General features: G+C 48.1%; 8 non-coding genes and 3 pseudogenes across 8 annotated transcripts; all 11 read right to left on the bottom strand.

The window, feature by feature from the left end:
• Positions 1-1757: 1757 nt before the first annotated feature.
• LOC142720149 (U2 spliceosomal RNA) lies at positions 1758-1859 on the bottom strand (annotated as a pseudogene).
• A 1305-nt stretch (positions 1860-3164) lies between these two features.
• LOC142720102 (U2 spliceosomal RNA) lies at positions 3165-3355 on the bottom strand. The gene has a single exon (XR_012872939.1). It is a non-coding gene; the product is annotated as a U2 spliceosomal RNA (small nuclear RNA).
• A 1313-nt stretch (positions 3356-4668) lies between these two features.
• Positions 4669-4852, bottom strand: LOC142720131 (U2 spliceosomal RNA). The gene has a single exon (XR_012872963.1). It is a non-coding gene; the product is annotated as a U2 spliceosomal RNA (small nuclear RNA).
• A 6249-nt stretch (positions 4853-11101) lies between these two features.
• Positions 11102-11292, bottom strand: LOC142720101 (U2 spliceosomal RNA). Its single transcript, XR_012872938.1, has one exon. It is a non-coding gene; the product is annotated as a U2 spliceosomal RNA (small nuclear RNA).
• Positions 11293-12589: 1297 nt separating this feature from the next.
• Positions 12590-12780, bottom strand: LOC142720100 (U2 spliceosomal RNA). The gene has a single exon (XR_012872937.1). It is a non-coding gene; the product is annotated as a U2 spliceosomal RNA (small nuclear RNA).
• A 1293-nt stretch (positions 12781-14073) lies between these two features.
• On the bottom strand, positions 14074-14264 carry LOC142720099 (U2 spliceosomal RNA). The gene has a single exon (XR_012872936.1). It is a non-coding gene; the product is annotated as a U2 spliceosomal RNA (small nuclear RNA).
• Positions 14265-15573: 1309 nt separating this feature from the next.
• LOC142720098 (U2 spliceosomal RNA) lies at positions 15574-15764 on the bottom strand. Its single transcript, XR_012872935.1, has one exon. It is a non-coding gene; the product is annotated as a U2 spliceosomal RNA (small nuclear RNA).
• Positions 15765-17065: 1301 nt separating this feature from the next.
• LOC142720139 (U2 spliceosomal RNA) lies at positions 17066-17244 on the bottom strand (annotated as a pseudogene).
• A 788-nt stretch (positions 17245-18032) lies between these two features.
• LOC142720162 (U2 spliceosomal RNA) lies at positions 18033-18102 on the bottom strand (annotated as a pseudogene).
• A 1297-nt stretch (positions 18103-19399) lies between these two features.
• On the bottom strand, positions 19400-19590 carry LOC142720095 (U2 spliceosomal RNA). Its single transcript, XR_012872933.1, has one exon. It is a non-coding gene; the product is annotated as a U2 spliceosomal RNA (small nuclear RNA).
• Positions 19591-20895: 1305 nt separating this feature from the next.
• On the bottom strand, positions 20896-21086 carry LOC142720094 (U2 spliceosomal RNA). Its single transcript, XR_012872932.1, has one exon. It is a non-coding gene; the product is annotated as a U2 spliceosomal RNA (small nuclear RNA).
• Between the last annotated feature and the right edge of the window lie 1300 nt (positions 21087-22386).

The following is a 22386-nucleotide window of genomic DNA, read 5'->3' as shown; positions in this document are numbered from 1 at the left end:
CGCCTGGCGGGTCCGAAAGATCCAGCAGGCCCTCTGACATAAATTGTTCCAGGATTGTAGCCACCTGGATGTCTGTTGTGAAGTCGATGACCTCAGGTTCAGACACGAGTTCCTCCACCATCTGCTCCATTTCCTCCTGCTGCGCAAGGGAATCTTCGCAGATTTCCACGACTTGTCGTTTTGAGGACTCAGCAGCTGGGCTGTCCCTCACCTTTCTCTTCCTCTGGATGGCACCTGAGGAGACAAGAGGGGGAAAATCCTCCAGGGAGAGGACTCCAGCAGCTGGAGGGGAAGATGTTAGTGCTGCTGGAGCTGGGGAGAAGGGAGGCTGGGTTGGGAGAGGTGCAGGTGACAGGACCACTGAGATGGGTGGGTAGGAGAAGGTGAGAGCCTCAGTGGGGGTGACAGGGGTTGGGGACGGGGGGGTGGGGAGGGCCGGGCGAGGGAGGGCCGGGAGAGGGGGGGGAGGGACTGTCGTCTTCTTACCATCCTTCTTTTTCCCGGTCTTCTGTGCCGCTGGAGCTCTGGCTGGGGCGGGGTTCCCTCTGGCTGGAGCTTTCGCTGCTACAGTTGCCCAGGATCGATCCCTCTTCGGGCAGTCCTTGTAAGAGTGGGCTGCTTGTCCGCAGAGGTTGCACATTGTCCGTTTCGGGCAGTCTTTGGTCTCGTGTCCTGTTACCCGGCAGTTCTTGCAGGCGTCCTCCTTGCAGTCCTTCACCGAATGACCCTTCTTGCTGCATCTCCTGCAGATCTGCGGCATGTCCGGGTAATAGATGAGGCCGTAGGAGTTGCCCAGCGAGAATGACTGGGGCAGGTGCTGGAGGCCGTCTTCCGCGCTCGAATCCTTGTTCAGTCGGACGATTACCGACCACTTGCCAGTCCAGAAGCCGAGTCCGTTCAGGATGTGGGTGGGTTCCCTCACCACTGTGCAGAACCGCTTCAGGAGCGTGGTGATGTCTTTGCCGGGGGTGTGTGGGTTCCGTATTGAGACCGTCACCCGCCTTTCCTCTCTTTGGACAGGGCAGTTGCCCACAAAGCGAGAGAAAGGGGATTCAGGCCTCGCCGCTTTCACCATCTCCCAGTACCTTCTGCAGATGTTGATCGAAGCGAAGGTCACGAAGAACATCCCGGTCATGAAGGCCTGGATACTGATGGTCTCCGGCTTAGCGAAGCCCTGATCCAGGAGCATCTTCTGGCAGAACACTTCTTCCGTCATGTCCGGCACTCTCCCGTCCACCTCCTTGAGCTTCAGGGCCACCGTCTGCTTCATCCAGGGCTCCAGGGTTGGAGCAGCCTGGTTCGGCTTCCTGGTGGCCTGTTGGCTTGAGGAGGCTTCAGGAGGAGATGTCCTGGCCTGGGCCGGCTCACCTGGTCCATCTGCCTTCTCCTTCTGGGTGGCAGGGTTGCTGGTTGAGGCCATGGCTTCTTCCAGCTGTTCCTGTCGCTTGGGGAGGATCTTCGATAGCTCTTTCCCGAAGGGGGCGGAGCTATGCAAATCTTCTCCTTGCTGGCCGAGGTTCTTCCACGAAATTTCTTCCGCAGCGGTTCCTCGTCGAGCTTCTTCTTCTGCGGCCGAGCTTCTTCGAAGATCCCCTTCAGCAGCGGCTCTTCTCCGAAGTTCTCCTTCTTCTTCCCGGCAGCGATCTCCCGGAGCTTCTTCCTCGATGGCGGCTTCTCCCTTCTGGATCGTCGTCTTCGCTGGTTCTTCTCCGCAGTTCGTCGCCGGCTTCGTCTGGAACGCTCTTGGATCGCTAAGCTAGTGTTTATAGCCCCCAGTGGTTCTCCGAGCTATCTATCCTTACAAGGACTGATAAGAACAGATACTACACTTGATCTTAGCCAAAAGGCCGAGAAGCGATAACCCGAGCGGCCCTTGCCTTGCCCGAGCCTGTCCCATACTGCTGTTCACCCCTTGCAGCGATTGATTCAGCCTACTCCTAGGCAATTCCATGGGGCCCTGCAGGCTCACACACATTTACAGCTACTAAGCGGGAGGTGAATAAAGGCCGGAGAGGAAGCTACACAGGATTTGCTTCTTTTGCTTGCACCACAATGCAGTGCTGAAAGAGGAGGAATCTACATAAAAACGCCTTCCTGGCAACGCCCAAATGCCCTCCTGCCATGCAGATAAACACTGGCAGCGGCAGCAAGTGCATGCCCACAGCCACCCCTTGTTCCTTCACACCTTGTATCAGCTTTAATCCAGTCCAGTCCGGTGCTGCCTGCTGAGCAGCACTGACCAACACTGCCTGGGCCCAGGCTTTTATCTCTGAGGCAGGCCCCATTATGATGTCAGAAAGCTGGCTCTGGAATCCTGAGGGCTCCACTATGACACGTGCAAAGTTCCGTCTGAACTTTATATAAGACGGTGCGGCTCAGTCAGTCACTCAGTGTTGCCTGAGAGGGCAACACTGCAACAGCCGGCCGCCAGGCTGTCTTTTTTTTGCACATTTATTTGCCTCCAGGAGGCCACAAGAGGGAGACAAGGGACTGCAAAATGGAAAATAAGCATCCACCAACTTTACAGACAACTTCTCTTTGCTCCTACAACCTCCATCCTTGCACAGTTTGTTATTCTTCTAGGTAACATAGTAACAAATCCAAATTGCTGCTCTCTTTGTAGGCAAGCAAGGCTTTGTTGCAACTGCAATTCTTACTTCTTCTTGAAATGTAGGGACGACAGTACATTCCATCACATCCATGTAGTGTACACAGGTAGGTCCATTGTGGCGGGCAGGCAGGCAGGCAGGCAGGCAGGCGGGCGGGCGGGCGGGCGGGCGGGCGGCTTTAATGGCTGTTTGCTGTTCCCCTACTCCACTCCGCTATTTGACTGTGGTGCTGCATCAATCAGTGGCTGGCTCAGGTGCAGCTCTTTAACCTACCTAGGAGGGAGGGCGGAGAGAAGACAAGGAAGGTGAATGAGCTGTTCCAATGTGAAATGCCGGAAACACAGAAACACAGAAGACACACACACAACAAGAGGTGGCAATGTATTAATTAATTGCATTTAATAAATGAGCTCATTATCACACATGACTGTACAAATGCATTGTCCAACAGGTGTTGAAATAATGGGATTAAAAGGGGAGATCCCATCAGAAAGACAAAAACAATAGCAAACACAAATAGCACTTTTGGAATCTGATTTTAGTCAACACATAAGGGAAGGGTGCACCGGTCCTGGAAATACTGCAATACCAGGTCAATGCGTGGAGTGGACAGAGCAAGCTCTATTTCCATCTCCCTGTTCTAAAAATCCATTTAATATATGGTCCCCAGATAGGGGACGTATCAGATATTAAACTGATAAGAACAGATACTACACTTGATCTTAGCCAAAAGGCCGAGAAGCGATAACCCGAGCGGCCCTTGCCTTGCCCGAGCCTGTCCCATACTGCTGTTCACCCCTTGCAGCGATTGATTCAGCCTACTCCTAGGCAATTCCATGGGGCCCTGCAGGCTCACACACATTTACAGCTACTAAGCGGGAGGTGAATAAAGGCCGGAGAGGAAGCTACACAGGATTTGCTTCTTTTGCTTGCACCACAATGCAGTGCTGAAAGAGGAGGAATCTACATAAAAACGCCTTCCTGGCAACGCCCAAATGCCCTCCTGCCATGCAGATAAACACTGGCAGCGGCAGCAAGTGCATGCCCACAGCCACCCCTTGTTCCTTCACACCTTGTATCAGCTTTAATCCAGTCCAGTCCGGTGCTGCCTGCTGAGCAGCACTGACCAACACTGCCTGGGCCCAGGCTTTTATCTCTGAGGCAGGCCCCATTATGATGTCAGAAAGCTGGCTCTGGAATCCTGAGGGCTCCACTATGACACGTGCAAAGTTCCGTCTGAACTTTATATAAGACGGTGCGGCTCAGTCAGTCACTCAGTGTTGCCTGAGAGGGCAACACTGCAACAGCCGGCCGCCAGGCTGTCTTTTTTTTGCACATTTATTTGCCTCCAGGAGGCCACAAGAGGGAGACAAGGGACTGCAAAATGGAAAATAAGCATCCACCAACTTTACAGACAACTTCTCTTTGCTCCTACAACCTCCATCCTTGCACAGTTTGTTATTCTTCTAGGTAACATAGTAACAAATCCAAATTGCTGCTCTCTTTGTAGGCAAGCAAGGCTTTGTTGCAACTGCAATTCTTACTTCTTCTTGAAATGTAGGGACGACAGTACATTCCATCACATCCATGTAGTGTACACAGGTAGGTCCATTGTGGCGGGCAGGCAGGCAGGCAGGCAGGCAGGCAGGCAGGCAGGCGGGCGGGCGGGCGGGCGGGCGGCTTTAATGGCTGTTTGCTGTTCCCCTACTCCACTCCGCTATTTGACTGTGGTGCTGCATCAATCAGTGGCTGGCTCAGGTGCAGCTCTTTAACCTACCTAGGAGGGAGGGCGGAGAGAAGACAAGGAAGGTGAATGAGCTGTTCCAATGTGAAATGCCGGAAACACAGAAACACAGAAGACACACACACAACAAGAGGTGGCAATGTATTAATTAATTGCATTTAATAAATGAGCTCATTATCACACATGACTGTACAAATGCATTGTCCAACAGGTGTTGAAATAATGGGATTAAAAGGGGAGATCCCATCAGAAAGACAAAAACAATAGCAAACACAAATAGCACTTTTGGAATCTGATTTTAGTCAACACATAAGGGAAGGGTGCACCGGTCCTGGAAATACTGCAATACCAGGTCAATGCGTGGAGTGGACAGAGCAAGCTCTATTTCCATCTCCCTGTTCTAAAAATCCATTTAATATATGGTCCCCAGATAGGGGACGTATCAGATATTAAACTGATAAGAACAGATTTTTTTTTTTTTTTTTTTTTTTAAAACCATTTCAGTTAGTTATAAGCAACTTATAATGTTTCTCAAAACTTGAAAATCAAATCCACGTTGCTTCAAACTTATCATCATTCTGGTTTGTTCTTTATTTTTTCTTCAATTTACATAAACAATCACAAAAAAAAACAGAACAATATTACCTACATCGTATCAGGAATTTCCATTTTTTGAACTTCCATATCCCCTCTGAATCTAGGCCACCACCACGCTGTCTATCCCACAAATACATGACGTAAAGTCTAGACAAAATCATCCTAATACACTCATTTACAGGCACTAATTTCCTTTTAAACACTAACAAGTTTCTCACATCCCACAAACTTTCCATCACACATGCCATAATTAACCACATAATTCTATCTTTCATACGACTACTTGCACCCATTCCAAACATTGCTACTTTCCAATTAACAAATTTTACCCCCGCTAGTTCTTTACACAAACCACCCACCCCTTTCCATACTTCATACGAATAGTCACAATCCCACAACATATGTCTCACACTCTCACTTGCTCCACATCCATTCCTCGGGCAAACCTCAGACCTAATAAGATCCCTTCTTTTCTGCACTTGCCTAACAGGTAGGATATTATGCAGCGACATCCATACAATATCACGCTGTCTGTTTGACATACCACTCACCTTCAATTTACTCCATACACTCTGCACTTCATTAGACCTCAAACCTGCAATTTCACATGGAATTTCATTCGCACGTATTCTCTTCATCACCGCATTCTTATTTTTAAACTCACTCATTGGCACAGCAAGCAAGTCATTTTTCCTCACAAAAACCTCAATCCTCATATACCACACTGGACACTTGAAAGCCACAGGCACACTTGCATCTCTCTTTACCCAATTCAGACCATACAACATCCAACCAGCCAAGTATCTAATCATGAAACCAGTCTTATTATTCCTCTGCACTAACACAGACACCACTTTGATATAATTCAAAGCCAAAAATACCTCAACATTTGGAAAATCCAAACCACCATTCACACACATCTTATACACATACTCTCTCTTCAATTTTTCCATTCTACTCCCCCAAAAAAATGTAAAAATCATCTTTTCCGTCTTCTTAATTTTGTGAGTAGCAAAAGGGAAAACAACTGCACAAAAAAGTAAAATTGGTAACACAACAGATTTAACTATCAAAATTTTTCCCGTCAGTGTCAAACTTCTCAGTCTCCAAAAGTTCAGTTTTCGTTCTATTCTCATACCACATTCATCCCAACTTTCATTCCCTCTCAAATCCTCATTAAATTGCACACCCAATATTTTAATAGCACCCATCTCACAATTAACCCCATCCATTCTCACACTCCTATCACCAAAACACTTAAAGCTACATTTACCCCAATTCACTTTAAACGCAGACGCACTACAAAACAACCTCAACAACAATCTCGCTCTATTTATCTCCGCCTCTCTTTCACTAACAATCACCACATCGTCCATATAACCCAATACTTTCAGAAACTTACCATTACTCCCAGGAATTAATAACCCCCTCATAAATTTTTCCCTTCTAACCATACACAACAACACTTCAATCACACTAATGAACAGGACAGGGGACATAGGACAACCCTGCCTGACACCTGACCTTATCCCCACTTTTCCACTCAGAAACCCATTTACGAGAAACTCACTTGTTACGTTCCCATACAAACCTTTCACTGCATACACAAACTTTCTCGGAAAACCCATTTTACACAGCACACTAAACATAAACTCATGCGACACCCTATCAAATGCCTTTTCAAAATCCACAGATAGGACCATACATTTCTGCTTTCTATCCATACAGTCCCCAATCATATCCCTTAGTAACAACAAATTATCAGTCATACTTCTACCAGGCACTGCACACACTTGATCTTCATTCACCACTTCAGCAACAACCTCACGCATCCTATTGGCCAATACTTTACTAAAACACTTATAGTCAGAATCCAACAAAGTAATTGGCCTCCAATTTGCCAAATTTTTCTTCTCACCTTTTTTATATATCAGCACAACCACACCTTCTTTCATAGATTTGCTCAACACACCATGCTTCCACATATACTGACATACCTCAAGCAAATCCCCACCAATTATATCCCACATCCTCACATATAATTCAATTGGGATCCCATCCTTCCCAGGTGTTTTATTTTTACTTGCACTCATCACCACATTTCTCACTTCATCCATGGTAATATCACCACACAGAGACTCACAATCTTCCTCTCCAAGTTTATTTTCCAACCCATTCAAAACCTCATTCATCAAATCCTTATCATACCACTTCTCTCCATACAACTGGGTATAAAAACCTTCAACTTCACTCATCACATCCTTTCCAGAAACACACTCACCCCTATCATTCAATAATTCATCCATATCATCCTTTTTACCACATATTTTTTTGAAAAAAAATCTTGTACATTTTTCATCTTTGTCTAAGTTTTCAACTTTTGATCTATATATAATTTTTTTCCCTTTTTCCTCTAATAAAAGCCTACTTTCATTCCTTGCGTCCCTCATCAAATCACTGACATCCACACCAAGCTCGCCAAGTTTTCTCAACCATTCTATTCTAACATTCAACTCATTATATTGGTTTCTTAGCATAGCTGCTTTTTTATAGCCCCATTTTTTAAAGAATCTTTTACATTCATTCTTCATCCAATCCCACCACTCCAACACATTCCCAAAAGATTCCTGCCGCGATTTCCATCCTTTATACGCATATATAAAAGCCTTCACAATTCTTTCATCCTCTAATAAACTTACATTTAACTTCCATACCCCTGCACCACGCACTAAACGAACATCCCCTTCAAAAGTTGCACACATACACACATGGTCAGAAAAGGTCACATCGCGCTGCCGCAAACTCATGCACCCCACATTTTTTGAGAAAAGCACCCGATCTATCCTTGATGTTACCCCTCCTCTATCAGACCTATAAGTGTCGGGTGGTGGCTTTCCCAAATGAACCTCAGCAGCATCTATAAAAGAAAAATCTTTGATTAATTGGTACAACTTTTTACCAGATACATCCATTTTTTCCCCTTCCGTCACACAGTTAAAGTCCCCAACCCAAATCGTAGGAATTCTCCCTGGCAAAAAAAAGGACAACTTCTCTAGGAGCTCTAACCTCTCTTCTTTTTTTGTTGCTCCATATATATTAATTACCCTTACCCTCCACCCTCTGACATTTATCTCTGCCAAAATACACCTCCCCACTTCCACCACAATATAACTTTCTAATTTTAAATTCCTATTCCCTAGCAATATTCCTACCCCATCATTTTTATTTATAGAAGAACCAGACCATATACATTGGCCATATGGCCATTCCTGTTCTGGCACAGGTTCCCTAATACCGCATTCTTGCAAACAATATACATCAGCTCCTAAATTTTTTAAAAAATCCAGAACTGCAGCCCTCCTGGGCTTAGATTGAATCAGTCGTACATTTAAGGATACGACATCAAATGTAGGTTTGGATGCCATATTTTAATTTTCATAGCCAGATAACCGCAGGTTGTCCATTTGCACTTCAGCCTTTGCCTTCTGGAGGCTGGCAACCTAATGTGAAGAAACTGGTCCCTTGATCTTCTAGAAAAGGCTCATCAAACGAAATCACTGATGAGGGGTATTCCTCCTCCCTTCCAGGGGTTACAGGGGGTGACGCGGCCAGCCTGGCTCTCTTAGCCCCCATATCCAGAATTTCGTCTGCAGGTCGGGTGCCTACAGTGGTAAAATCCCCTTGACCTCCAACTCCTTCCAGAAACACTTCATCCAGACTCCAAGAAACAGGAGGAGTCACGGGGACGTCGCCCTCAATTTCTCCCTCACCCTGTAGCCCAGTCTGGGCATCGGATGGGTGAGGAAGATCCTCCTCGACCGGGGCTACCTCCATGCCTGCCCCTTCCTCCACACGTACTTCTACTGGAGATGTGCTTAAAGAAGCCAGATAGTCAGCGGGTACCTCCTCGCCCAACCGTCCAGTTCTCGCTATCATCTCAGCCACTTGGCTCCTGGCTGCCTCTGCATATGACTTCTTCCGCAGAGGGCAGTCTTTGAATGTATGCCCTTCCACCTCGCAGAGATTACAAACAATGCGGTTGACACATTCTTTTGCTTTGTGACCCTCCTGGTTACATCTGGAACACTTCCCTGAATTTTGACATCCTTCCCTTGTGTGGCCAAAAACTTTACAATTCCTGCAGAAGGGAGGACACCTGGGAAAAAACAGATATCCCCTGTCTCTTCCAATGGAGAAGTTCGATGGAGGGAAATGGAAGCCTCCTGGTTCCTCAATATCTTGCCGAAACCGGACCCGAAATTTGTATTTCCCATTCCAGATCATTTCAGTGTTCAAGATTTTATTCTCAAACTTAACATATGCACAATGTCTAGACAGGAATGCCGTGATATCTTGCAAAGGTACATGTGCATTGTAGAGAAAAACAACCAGGAAGACTTCTCCTTCATCATACAGCAGGATAAAAGTAAGTCCTCCAAGCTCAGGATTGTTCACATTTTGCATCAAATTGTAATGGAAAGTATGGCAGGCAGGTAAATCCGTCAATATCAAGGTAAAATGACCAACCTTATGCTCCTGAAGACAAAGGATTTTCTTCCGCTCCACTTTCAGAATTCCAAACAAGATGTTGTTCACCAGGTGTCGTAGGTCCAGGGTCTTCTCTGATCCAACATCAACTTCGATCCGAATGCCGTACTTGACCCGGGTTTCCCCGGCCTTAGCGTGACGTACAATAACGCCCATGTCGATCGCCTTCCTGCCACTGGCTGTCTCCCTATAGCAACAAGCAGCTTAAGCCCCAAAGGGCGATGCTGCAGGGCCGAGAGTTCAGCACTGGACGCCTCTGGTTAGCCACTTGAGCTTAGCCAAAAGGCCGAGAAGCGATAACCCGAGCGGCCCTTGCCTTGCCCGAGCCTGTCCCATACTGCTGTTCACCCCTTGCAGCGATTGATTCAGCCTACTCCTAGGCAATTCCATGGGGCCCTGCAGGCTCACACACATTTACAGCTACTAAGCGGGAGGTGAATAAAGGCCGGAGAGGAAGCTACACAGGATTTGCTTCTTTTGCTTGCACCACAATGCAGTGCTGAAAGAGGAGGAATCTACATAAAAACGCCTTCCTGGCAACGCCCAAATGCCCTCCTGCCATGCAGATAAACACTGGCAGCGGCAGCAAGTGCATGCCCACAGCCACCCCTTGTTCCTTCACACCTTGTATCAGCTTTAATCCAGTCCAGTCCGGTGCTGCCTGCTGAGCAGCACTGACCAACACTGCCTGGGCCCAGGCTTTTATCTCTGAGGCAGGCCCCATTATGATGTCAGAAAGCTGGCTCTGGAATCCTGAGGGCTCCACTATGACACGTGCAAAGTTCCGTCTGAACTTTATATAAGACGGTGCGGCTCAGTCAGTCACTCAGTGTTGCCTGAGAGGGCAACACTGCAACAGCCGGCCGCCAGGCTGTCTTTTTTTTGCACATTTATTTGCCTCCAGGAGGCCACAAGAGGGAGACAAGGGACTGCAAAATGGAAAATAAGCATCCACCAACTTTACAGACAACTTCTCTTTGCTCCTACAACCTCCATCCTTGCACAGTTTGTTATTCTTCTAGGTAACATAGTAACAAATCCAAATTGCTGCTCTCTTTGTAGGCAAGCAAGGCTTTGTTGCAACTGCAATTCTTACTTCTTCTTGAAATGTAGGGACGACAGTACATTCCATCACATCCATGTAGTGTACACAGGTAGGTCCATTGTGGCGGGCAGGCAGGCAGGCAGGCAGGCAGGCGGGCGGGCGGGCGGGCGGGCGGGCGGCTTTAATGGCTGTTTGCTGTTCCCCTACTCCACTCCGCTATTTGACTGTGGTGCTGCATCAATCAGTGGCTGGCTCAGGTGCAGCTCTTTAACCTACCTAGGAGGGAGGGCGGAGAGAAGACAAGGAAGGTGAATGAGCTGTTCCAATGTGAAATGCCGGAAACACAGAAACACAGAAGACACACACACAACAAGAGGTGGCAATGTATTAATTAATTGCATTTAATAAATGAGCTCATTATCACACATGACTGTACAAATGCATTGTCCAACAGGTGTTGAAATAATGGGATTAAAAGGGGAGATCCCATCAGAAAGACAAAAACAATAGCAAACACAAATAGCACTTTTGGAATCTGATTTTAGTCAACACATAAGGGAAGGGTGCACCGGTCCTGGAAATACTGCAATACCAGGTCAATGCGTGGAGTGGACAGAGCAAGCTCTATTTCCATCTCCCTGTTCTAAAAATCCATTTAATATATGGTCCCCAGATAGGGGACGTATCAGATATTAAACTGATAAGAACAGATACTACACTTGATCTTAGCCAAAAGGCCGAGAAGCGATAACCCGAGCGGCCCTTGCCTTGCCCGAGCCTGTCCCATACTGCTGTTCACCCCTTGCAGCGATTGATTCAGCCTACTCCTAGGCAATTCCATGGGGCCCTGCAGGCTCACACACATTTACAGCTACTAAGCGGGAGGTGAATAAAGGCCGGAGAGGAAGCTACACAGGATTTGCTTCTTTTGCTTGCACCACAATGCAGTGCTGAAAGAGGAGGAATCTACATAAAAACGCCTTCCTGGCAACGCCCAAATGCCCTCCTGCCATGCAGATAAACACTGGCAGCGGCAGCAAGTGCATGCCCACAGCCACCCCTTGTTCCTTCACACCTTGTATCAGCTTTAATCCAGTCCAGTCCGGTGCTGCCTGCTGAGCAGCACTGACCAACACTGCCTGGGCCCAGGCTTTTATCTCTGAGGCAGGCCCCATTATGATGTCAGAAAGCTGGCTCTGGAATCCTGAGGGCTCCACTATGACACGTGCAAAGTTCCGTCTGAACTTTATATAAGACGGTGCGGCTCAGTCAGTCACTCAGTGTTGCCTGAGAGGGCAACACTGCAACAGCCGGCCGCCAGGCTGTCTTTTTTTTGCACATTTATTTGCCTCCAGGAGGCCACAAGAGGGAGACAAGGGACTGCAAAATGGAAAATAAGCATCCACCAACTTTACAGACAACTTCTCTTTGCTCCTACAACCTCCATCCTTGCACAGTTTGTTATTCTTCTAGGTAACATAGTAACAAATCCAAATTGCTGCTCTCTTTGTAGGCAAGCAAGGCTTTGTTGCAACTGCAATTCTTACTTCTTCTTGAAATGTAGGGACGACAGTACATTCCATCACATCCATGTAGTGTACACAGGTAGGTCCATTGTGGCGGGCAGGCAGGCAGGCAGGCAGGCAGGCGGGCGGGCGGGCGGGCGGCTTTAATGGCTGTTTGCTGTTCCCCTACTCCACTCCGCTATTTGACTGTGGTGCTGCATCAATCAGTGGCTGGCTCAGGTGCAGCTCTTTAACCTACCTAGGAGGGAGGGCGGAGAGAAGACAAGGAAGGTGAATGAGCTGTTCCAATGTGAAATGCCGGAAACACAGAAACACAGAAGACACACACACAACAAGAGGTGGCAATGTATTAATTAATTGCATTTAATAAATGAGCTCATTATCACACATGACTGTACAAATGCATTGTCCAACAGGTGTTGAAATAATGGGATTAAAAGGGGAGATCCCATCAGAAAGACAAAAACAATAGCAAACACAAATAGCACTTTTGGAATCTGATTTTAGTCAACACATAAGGGAAGGGTGCACCGGTCCTGGAAATACTGCAATACCAGGTCAATGCGTGGAGTGGACAGAGCAAGCTCTATTTCCATCTCCCTGTTCTAAAAATCCATTTAATATATGGTCCCCAGATAGGGGACGTATCAGATATTAAACTGATAAGAACAGATACTACACTTGATCTTAGCCAAAAGGCCGAGAAGCGATAACCCGAGCGGCCCTTGCCTTGCCCGAGCCTGTCCCATACTGCTGTTCACCCCTTGCAGCGATTGATTCAGCCTACTCCTAGGCAATTCCATGGGGCCCTGCAGGCTCACACACATTTACAGCTACTAAGCGGGAGGTGAATAAAGGCCGGAGAGGAAGCTACACAGGATTTGCTTCTTTTGCTTGCACCACAATGCAGTGCTGAAAGAGGAGGAATCTACATAAAAACGCCTTCCTGGCAACGCCCAAATGCCCTCCTGCCATGCAGATAAACACTGGCAGCGGCAGCAAGTGCATGCCCACAGCCACCCCTTGTTCCTTCACACCTTGTATCAGCTTTAATCCAGTCCAGTCCGGTGCTGCCTGCTGAGCAGCACTGACCAACACTGCCTGGGCCCAGGCTTTTATCTCTGAGGCAGGCCCCATTATGATGTCAGAAAGCTGGCTCTGGAATCCTGAGGGCTCCACTATGACACGTGCAAAGTTCCGTCTGAACTTTATATAAGACGGTGCGGCTCAGTCAGTCACTCAGTGTTGCCTGAGAGGGCAACACTGCAACAGCCGGCCGCCAGGCTGTCTTTTTTTTGCACATTTATTTGCCTCCAGGAGGCCACAAGAGGGAGACAAGGGACTGCAAAATGGAAAATAAGCATCCACCAACTTTACAGACAACTTCTCTTTGCTCCTACAACCTCCATCCTTGCACAGTTTGTTATTCTTCTAGGTAACATAGTAACAAATCCAAATTGCTGCTCTCTTTGTAGGCAAGCAAGGCTTTGTTGCAACTGCAATTCTTACTTCTTCTTGAAATGTAGGGACGACAGTACATTCCATCACATCCATGTAGTGTACACAGGTAGGTCCATTGTGGCGGGCAGGCAGGCAGGCAGGCAGGCAGGCGGGCGGGCGGGCGGCTTTAATGGCTGTTTGCTGTTCCCCTACTCCACTCCGCTATTTGACTGTGGTGCTGCATCAATCAGTGGCTGGCTCAGGTGCAGCTCTTTAACCTACCTAGGAGGGAGGGCGGAGAGAAGACAAGGAAGGTGAATGAGCTGTTCCAATGTGAAATGCCGGAAACACAGAAACACAGAAGACACACACACAACAAGAGGTGGCAATGTATTAATTAATTGCATTTAATAAATGAGCTCATTATCACACATGACTGTACAAATGCATTGTCCAACAGGTGTTGAAATAATGGGATTAAAAGGGGAGATCCCATCAGAAAGACAAAAACAATAGCAAACACAAATAGCACTTTTGGAATCTGATTTTAGTCAACACATAAGGGAAGGGTGCACCGGTCCTGGAAATACTGCAATACCAGGTCAATGCGTGGAGTGGACAGAGCAAGCTCTATTTCCATCTCCCTGTTCTAAAAATCCATTTAATATATGGTCCCCAGATAGGGGACGTATCAGATATTAAACTGATAAGAACAGATACTACACTTGATCTTAGCCAAAAGGCCGAGAAGCGATAACCCGAGCGGCCCTTGCCTTGCCCGAGCCTGTCCCATACTGCTGTTCACCCCTTGCAGCGATTGATTCAGCCTACTCCTAGGCAATTCCATGGGGCCCTGCAGGCTCACACACATTTACAGCTACTAAGCGGGAGGTGAATAAAGGCCGGAGAGGAAGCTACACAGGATTTGCTTCTTTTGCTTGCACCACAATGCAGTGCTGAAAGAGGAGGAATCTACATAAAAACGCCTTCCTGGCAACGCCCAAATGCCCTCCTGCCATGCAGATAAACACTGGCAGCGGCAGCAAGTGCATGCCCACAGCCACCCCTTGTTCCTTCACACCTTGTATCAGCTTTAATCCAGTCCAGTCCGGTGCTGCCTGCTGAGCAGCACTGACCAACACTGCCTGGGCCCAGGCTTTTATCTCTGAGGCAGGCCCCATTATGATGTCAGAAAGCTGGCTCTGGAATCCTGAGGGCTCCACTATGACACGTGCAAAGTTCCGTCTGAACTTTATATAAGACGGTGCGGCTCAGTCAGTCACTCAGTGTTGCCTGAGAGGGCAACACTGCAACAGCCGGCCGCCAGGCTGTCTTTTTTTTGCACATTTATTTGCCTCCAGGAGGCCACAAGAGGGAGACAAGGGACTGCAAAATGGAAAATAAGCATCCACCAACTTTACAGACAACTTCTCTTTGCTCCTACAACCTCCATCCTTGCACAGTTTGTTATTCTTCTAGGTAACATAGTAACAAATCCAAATTGCTGCTCTCTTTGTAGGCAAGCAAGGCTTTGTTGCAACTGCAATTCTTACTTCTTCTTGAAATGTAGGGACGACAGTACATTCCATCACATCCATGTAGTGTACACAGGTAGGTCCATTGTGGCGGGCAGGCAGGCAGGCAGGCAGGCAGGCGGGCGGGCGGGCGGGCGGGCGGGCGGGCGGCTTTAATGGCTGTTTGCTGTTCCCCTACTCCACTCCGCTATTTGACTGTGGTGCTGCATCAATCAGTGGCTGGCTCAGGTGCAGCTCTTTAACCTACCTAGGAGGGAGGGCGGAGAGAAGACAAGGAAGGTGAATGAGCTGTTCCAATGTGAAATGCCGGAAACACAGAAACACAGAAGACACACACACAACAAGAGGTGGCAATGTATTAATTAATTGCATTTAATAAATGAGCTCATTATCACACATGACTGTACAAATGCATTGTCCAACAGGTGTTGAAATAATGGGATTAAAAGGGGAGATCCCATCAGAAAGACAAAAACAATAGCAAACACAAATAGCACTTTTGGAATCTGATTTTAGTCAACACATAAGGGAAGGGTGCACCGGTCCTGGAAATACTGCAATACCAGGTCAATGCGTGGAGTGGACAGAGCAAGCTCTATTTCCATCTCCCTGTTCTAAAAATCCATTTAATATATGGTCCCCAGATAGGGGACGTATCAGATATTAAACTGATAAGAACAGATACTACACTTGATCTTAGCCAAAAGGCCGAGAAGCGATAACCCGAGCGGCCCTTGCCTTGCCCGAGCCTGTCCCATACTGCTGTTCACCCCTTGCAGCGATTGATTCAGCCTACTCCTAGGCAATTCCATGGGGCCCTGCAGGCTCACACACATTTACAGCTACTAAGCGGGAGGTGAATAAAGGCCGGAGAGGAAGCTACACAGGATTTGCTTCTTTTGCTTGCACCACAATGCAGTGCTGAAAGAGGAGGAATCTACATAAAAACGCCTTCCTGGCAACGCCCAAATGCCCTCCTGCCATGCAGATAAACACTGGCAGCGGCAGCAAGTGCATGCCCACAGCCACCCCTTGTTCCTTCACACCTTGTATCAGCTTTAATCCAGTCCAGTCCGGTGCTGCCTGCTGAGCAGCACTGACCAACACTGCCTGGGCCCAGGCTTTTATCTCTGAGGCAGGCCCCATTATGATGTCAGAAAGCTGGCTCTGGAATCCTGAGGGCTCCACTATGACACGTGCAAAGTTCCGTCTGAACTTTATATAAGACGGTGCGGCTCAGTCAGTCACTCAGTGTTGCCTGAGAGGGCAACACTGCAACAGCCGGCCGCCAGGCTGTCTTTTTTTTGCACATTTATTTGCCTCCAGGAGGCCACAAGAGGGAGACAAGGGACTGCAAAATGGAAAATAAGCATCCACCAACTTTACAGACAACTTCTCTTTGCTCCTACAACCTCCATCCTTGCACAGTTTGTTATTCTTCTAGGTAACATAGTAACAAATCCAAATTGCTGCTCTCTTTGTAGGCAAGCAAGGCTTTGTTGCAACTGCAATTCTTACTTCTTCTTGAAATGTAGGGACGACAGTACATTCCATCACATCCATGTAGTGTACACAGGTAGGTCCATTGTGGCGGGCAGGCAGGCAGGCAGGCAGGCAGGCGGGCGGGCGGGCGGGCGGGCGGCTTTAATGGCTGTTTGCTGTTCCCCTACTCCACTCCGCTATTTGACTGTGGTGCTGCATCAATCAGTGGCTGGCTCAGGTGCAGCTCTTTAACCTACCTAGGAGGGAGGGCGGAGAGAAGACAAGGAAGGTGAATGAGCTGTTCCAATGTGAAATGCCGGAAACACAGAAACACAGAAGACACACACACAACAAGAGGTGGCAATGTATTAATTAATTGCATTTAATAAATGAGCTCATTATCACACATGACTGTACAAATGCATTGTCCAACAGGTGTTGAAATAATGGGATTAAAAGGGGAGATCCCATCAGAAAGACAAAAACAATAGCAAACACAAATAGCACTTTTGGAATCTGATTTTAGTCAACACATAAGGGAAGGGTGCACCGGTCCTGGAAATACTGCAATACCAGGTCAATGCGTGGAGTGGACAGAGCAAGCTCTATTTCCATCTCCCTGTTCTAAAAATCCATTTAATATATGGTCCCCAGATAGGGGACGTATCAGATATTAAACTGATAAGAACAGATTTTTTTTTTTTATTGAAAGCCCGAGTCGTGCTTTCTATCACCCAAGTGCATAAAAAGTGCAGAGGTGCCACACAAAAAGTGCACAAGGATGCGGTCTATCGCAGCCCTTCTCTTAAAAGAGAGAGGCCCCGCATAACCATTCCCTGACCCTCCAAACCATAGGCCTAGAGGATCAAGGATCGATGGTCCCCCCTCGCCGAAGCTTAGGGAGACCCAAACACACTCCTAGGCTTCTACCTGGGCTGCCACCCCAGTGTCCACCTAGGAGCCTGCATCCTAGTTGCACCTCCCCTCCGAAGAAGGGAGGCCGGGTTGCAGGGGAAAAAGGAACCAGAAGGCCACACATTTTCCCCCTAGACCTCAGGAGGGTCCCAAAAGGGCACCGCATCCCAAAATCCTTGTGACAAACGTGACAAACACACAGTGAAAAACAAAATTAAATAAGTGGATGTGCGCTGTGATACAGCCTGGACATCCGCCAGGTATAAAAAAATTCCTCATCTCCCAGCCAGAAGGCCGGGAGAATAAAGGTGTGTGCTCATATAGCGTGAAAGAGAGTGCGTGCAAGTGTGCCTTCACTCAGTGGGATCCCACCCCCAGTGAGTTAGGGCACCCCAGGGTCACCAGCCCTGGGGCACATAGCAACTCGGGCTTCCAAACTACCCGGCCTAATGACCTCGATCCGGCGGTCGCCTGGTCACCTACAAATGGTACCTTTAAACCAAATGCGTACACCAGAGCGATGACCGTTGTGGTTCCCTGCCCTCACCTCGGCGTTCTGTCATCCCCCTACGATGGCCCACGTACCACCGGCAGGGATGATTACTAACCTCAGCTTGAGCAGGTACTACACTTGATCTTAGCCAAAAGGCCGAGAAGCGATAACCCGAGCGGCCCTTGCCTTGCCCGAGCCTGTCCCATACTGCTGTTCACCCCTTGCAGCGATTGATTCAGCCTACTCCTAGGCAATTCCATGGGGCCCTGCAGGCTCACACACATTTACAGCTACTAAGCGGGAGGTGAATAAAGGCCGGAGAGGAAGCTACACAGGATTTGCTTCTTTTGCTTGCACCACAATGCAGTGCTGAAAGAGGAGGAATCTACATAAAAACGCCTTCCTGGCAACGCCCAAATGCCCTCCTGCCATGCAGATAAACACTGGCAGCGGCAGCAAGTGCATGCCCACAGCCACCCCTTGTTCCTTCACACCTTGTATCAGCTTTAATCCAGTCCAGTCCGGTGCTGCCTGCTGAGCAGCACTGACCAACACTGCCTGGGCCCAGGCTTTTATCTCTGAGGCAGGCCCCATTATGATGTCAGAAAGCTGGCTCTGGAATCCTGAGGGCTCCACTATGACACGTGCAAAGTTCCGTCTGAACTTTATATAAGACGGTGCGGCTCAGTCAGTCACTCAGTGTTGCCTGAGAGGGCAACACTGCAACAGCCGGCCGCCAGGCTGTCTTTTTTTTGCACATTTATTTGCCTCCAGGAGGCCACAAGAGGGAGACAAGGGACTGCAAAATGGAAAATAAGCATCCACCAACTTTACAGACAACTTCTCTTTGCTCCTACAACCTCCATCCTTGCACAGTTTGTTATTCTTCTAGGTAACATAGTAACAAATCCAAATTGCTGCTCTCTTTGTAGGCAAGCAAGGCTTTGTTGCAACTGCAATTCTTACTTCTTCTTGAAATGTAGGGACGACAGTACATTCCATCACATCCATGTAGTGTACACAGGTAGGTCCATTGTGGCGGGCAGGCAGGCAGGCAGGCAGGCGGGCGGGCGGGCGGGCGGGCGGCTTTAATGGCTGTTTGCTGTTCCCCTACTCCACTCCGCTATTTGACTGTGGTGCTGCATCAATCAGTGGCTGGCTCAGGTGCAGCTCTTTAACCTACCTAGGAGGGAGGGCGGAGAGAAGACAAGGAAGGTGAATGAGCTGTTCCAATGTGAAATGCCGGAAACACAGAAACACAGAAGACACACACACAACAAGAGGTGGCAATGTATTAATTAATTGCATTTAATAAATGAGCTCATTATCACACATGACTGTACAAATGCATTGTCCAACAGGTGTTGAAATAATGGGATTAAAAGGGGAGATCCCATCAGAAAGACAAAAACAATAGCAAACACAAATAGCACTTTTGGAATCTGATTTTAGTCAACACATAAGGGAAGGGTGCACCGGTCCTGGAAATACTGCAATACCAGGTCAATGCGTGGAGTGGACAGAGCAAGCTCTATTTCCATCTCCCTGTTCTAAAAATCCATTTAATATATGGTCCCCAGATAGGGGACGTATCAGATATTAAACTGATAAGAACAGATACTACACTTGATCTTAGCCAAAAGGCCGAGAAGCGATAACCCGAGCGGCCCTTGCCTTGCCCGAGCCTGTCCCATACTGCTGTTCACCCCTTGCAGCGATTGATTCAGCCTACTCCTAGGCAATTCCATGGGGCCCTGCAGGCTCACACACATTTACAGCTACTAAGCGGGAGGTGAATAAAGGCCGGAGAGGAAGCTACACAGGATTTGCTTCTTTTGCTTGCACCACAATGCAGTGCTGAAAGAGGAGGAATCTACATAAAAACGCCTTCCTGGCAACGCCCAAATGCCCTCCTGCCATGCAGATAAACACTGGCAGCGGCAGCAAGTGCATGCCCACAGCCACCCCTTGTTCCTTCACACCTTGTATCAGCTTTAATCCAGTCCAGTCCGGTGCTGCCTGCTGAGCAGCACTGACCAACACTGCCTGGGCCCAGGCTTTTATCTCTGAGGCAGGCCCCATTATGATGTCAGAAAGCTGGCTCTGGAATCCTGAGGGCTCCACTATGACACGTGCAAAGTTCCGTCTGAACTTTATATAAGACGGTGCGGCTCAGTCAGTCACTCAGTGTTGCCTGAGAGGGCAACACTGCAACAGCCGGCCGCCAGGCTGTCTTTTTTTTGCACATTTATTTGCCTCCAGGAGGCCACAAGAGGGAGACAAGGGACTGCAAAATGGAAAATAAGCATCCACCAACTTTACAGACAACTTCTCTTTGCTCCTACAACCTCCATCCTTGCACAGTTTGTTATTCTTCTAGGTAACATAGTAACAAATCCAAATTGCTGCTCTCTTTGTAGGCAAGCAAGGCTTTGTTGCAACTGCAATTCTTACTTCTTCTTGAAATGTAGGGACGACAGTACATTCCATCACATCCATGTAGTGTACACAGGTAGGTCCATTGTGGCGGGCAGGCAGGCAGGCAGGCAGGCAGGCGGGCGGGCGGGCGGGCGGGCGGGCGGCTTTAATGGCTGTTTGCTGTTCCCCTACTCCACTCCGCTATTTGACTGTGGTGCTGCATCAATCAGTGGCTGGCTCAGGTGCAGCTCTTTAACCTACCTAGGAGGGAGGGCGGAGAGAAGACAAGGAAGGTGAATGAGCTGTTCCAATGTGAAATGCCGGAAACACAGAAACACAGAAGACACACACACAACAAGAGGTGGCAATGTATTAATTAATTGCATTTAATAAATGAGCTCATTATCACACATGACTGTACAAATGCATTGTCCAACAGGTGTTGAAATAATGGGATTAAAAGGGGAGATCCCATCAGAAAGACAAAAACAATAGCAAACACAAATAGCACTTTTGGAATCTGATTTTAGTCAACACATAAGGGAAGGGTGCACCGGTCCTGGAAATACTGCAATACCAGGTCAATGCGTGGAGTGGACAGAGCAAGCTCTATTTCCATCTCCCTGTTCTAAAAATCCATTTAATATATGGTCCCCAGATAGGGGACGTATCAGATATTAAACTGATAAGAACAGATACTACACTTGATCTTAGCCAAAAGGCCGAGAAGCGATAACCCGAGCGGCCCTTGCCTTGCCCGAGCCTGTCCCATACTGCTGTTCACCCCTTGCAGCGATTGATTCAGCCTACTCCTAGGCAATTCCATGGGGCCCTGCAGGCTCACACACATTTACAGCTACTAAGCGGGAGGTGAATAAAGGCCGGAGAGGAAGCTACACAGGATTTGCTTCTTTTGCTTGCACCACAATGCAGTGCTGAAAGAGGAGGAATCTACATAAAAACGCCTTCCTGGCAACGCCCAAATGCCCTCCTGCCATGCAGATAAACACTGGCAGCGGCAGCAAGTGCATGCCCACAGCCACCCCTTGTTCCTTCACACCTTGTATCAGCTTTAATCCAGTCCAGTCCGGTGCTGCCTGCTGAGCAGCACTGACCAACACTGCCTGGGCCCAGGCTTTTATCTCTGAGGCAGGCCCCATTATGATGTCAGAAAGCTGGCTCTGGAATCCTGAGGGCTCCACTATGACACGTGCAAAGTTCCGTCTGAACTTTATATAAGACGGTGCGGCTCAGTCAGTCACTCAGTGTTGCCTGAGAGGGCAACACTGCAACAGCCGGCCGCCAGGCTGTCTTTTTTTTGCACATTTATTTGCCTCCAGGAGGCCACAAGAGGGAGACAAGGGACTGCAAAATGGAAAATAAGCATCCACCAACTTTACAGACAACTTCTCTTTGCTCCTACAACCTCCATCCTTGCACAGTTTGTTATTCTTCTAGGTAACATAGTAACAAATCCAAATTGCTGCTCTCTTTGTAGGCAAGCAAGGCTTTGTTGCAACTGCAATTCTTACTTCTTCTTGAAATGTAGGGACGACAGTACATTCCATCACATCCATGTAGTGTACACAGGTAGGTCCATTGTGGCGGGCAGGCAGGCAGGCAGGCAGGCAGGCGGGCGGGCGGGCGGGCGGGCGGCTTTAATGGCTGTTTGCTGTTCCCCTACTCCACTCCGCTATTTGACTGTGGTGCTGCATCAATCAGTGGCTGGCTCAGGTGCAGCTCTTTAACCTACCTAGGAGGGAGGGCGGAGAGAAGACAAGGAAGGTGAATGAGCTGTTCCAATGTGAAATGCCGGAAACACAGAAACACAGAAGACACACACACAACAAGAGGTGGCAATGTATTAATTAATTGCATTTAATAAATGAGCTCATTATCACACATGACTGTACAAATGCATTGTCCAACAGGTGTTGAAATAATGGGATTAAAAGGGGAGATCCCATCAGAAAGACAAAAACAATAGCAAACACAAATAGCACTTTTGGAATCTGATTTTAGTCAACACATAAG

Source organism: Rhinoderma darwinii, unplaced genomic scaffold (assembly GCF_050947455.1).
Source record: "Rhinoderma darwinii isolate aRhiDar2 unplaced genomic scaffold, aRhiDar2.hap1 Scaffold_491, whole genome shotgun sequence".
Classification (NCBI taxonomy): domain Eukaryota; kingdom Metazoa; phylum Chordata; class Amphibia; order Anura; family Rhinodermatidae; genus Rhinoderma; species Rhinoderma darwinii.
This window is presented reverse-complemented; position numbering and strand designations above follow the sequence as displayed.